We start from the raw sequence: 1,214 nt of genomic DNA on the forward strand, positions 1-1,214 counted from the left end.
TTTGTTTGTTCATTTAAATCATCTTGTGGACTGTAAAAGTGCAGACTCTAGATTTCCCAAAGTTGCCTTAAATTTCCATGAGAATGTTTCCTTCCACTTAAACAAACAACTAAACAAAAAGTGAATTAATGTAGTATTTAAATTGGAGTTTGGGGTCATAAAACAGACAGATCAGCCCCAGGGGCAGTGTCCTGCAGGAAAGTTAGGATAGGTTTTTGTTTCTCCTGAGAGCACCCATTTCCACAAGAAAAGCAGAGGCTTACTGGGAGGTGATATATTTTCTTACTGTTAGTGGGGCCATAATTTTTCTTGTGGTTTAAGACATAAGAGTTAACTACAACTTTCCATTATGGTCTTCTTTATGTTCCTCCCGTAGAGTGAATAGATCTATTTCCATTAGTAATTTCCCCTTAAATTCCTCTGATTTCCAGATTCTGTTGATAAGACAGCATCACACAACTCCATCTGGTCCTACATATGCTTGTCCCATCTCTGTGTCCCTGCAGGGGAAATAATCTTGCTCTCTACAGCGCTTTCTATGGCAGGACCAGTAGGCGTTGCCAGGAAACCTCACCTTGGACAGTGTTGCTCGGTAGGTCTGTTGTCATTTTGAGTTGTAGTAAGTACTTATTTCCCACGAGATGGAGGTGGAAAGAGTAGCTGCTTATCTATTCTGACAGTGTGTCTAAAAGAGAGAACCCACAGAGAAAGGAAAGCTAAAAAGTAAGTTGATTTGCATGTTAATTCTCTCCCCCCTCCAACCCCTATTCCTTTAATGGTAGTAATTATGGGCTGGAATTAAATTAGTCACGCCTTCAAATTGATTTGTGTCATTGGGTACTTAGTGGAGGCTTCTATGCAGACTTCTTGGAGGGCACGTGTTTTTCCCAAAGCTACTTTACAGGGCATATAGGGAATGTGCCGGAACTCTGTAGCACTTCATCTTGTACCAATTCTTTTTTAATCAACTATAACCATTCAACTTTTCAAAACACATGTAATGAAACTATTTTCTAACTTTTAGTGTGAAATAGAGGCCATTTTTTTAAAAATTAAAGTTTATTGGGGTGACAGTGGTTAGTAAAGTTACATAGGTTTCAGGTGTGCAATTCTATAATACATCATCTATATATTATATTGTGTGTTTACCACCCAGAGTTAGTTCTCCCTCCATCACCATATATTTGATCCCTTTTACCCTCATTTACCACCCA

The sequence above is a fragment of the Hipposideros armiger genome, unplaced genomic scaffold (assembly GCF_001890085.2).
Source record: "Hipposideros armiger isolate ML-2016 unplaced genomic scaffold, ASM189008v1 scaffold_1062, whole genome shotgun sequence".
Classification (NCBI taxonomy): domain Eukaryota; kingdom Metazoa; phylum Chordata; class Mammalia; order Chiroptera; family Hipposideridae; genus Hipposideros; species Hipposideros armiger.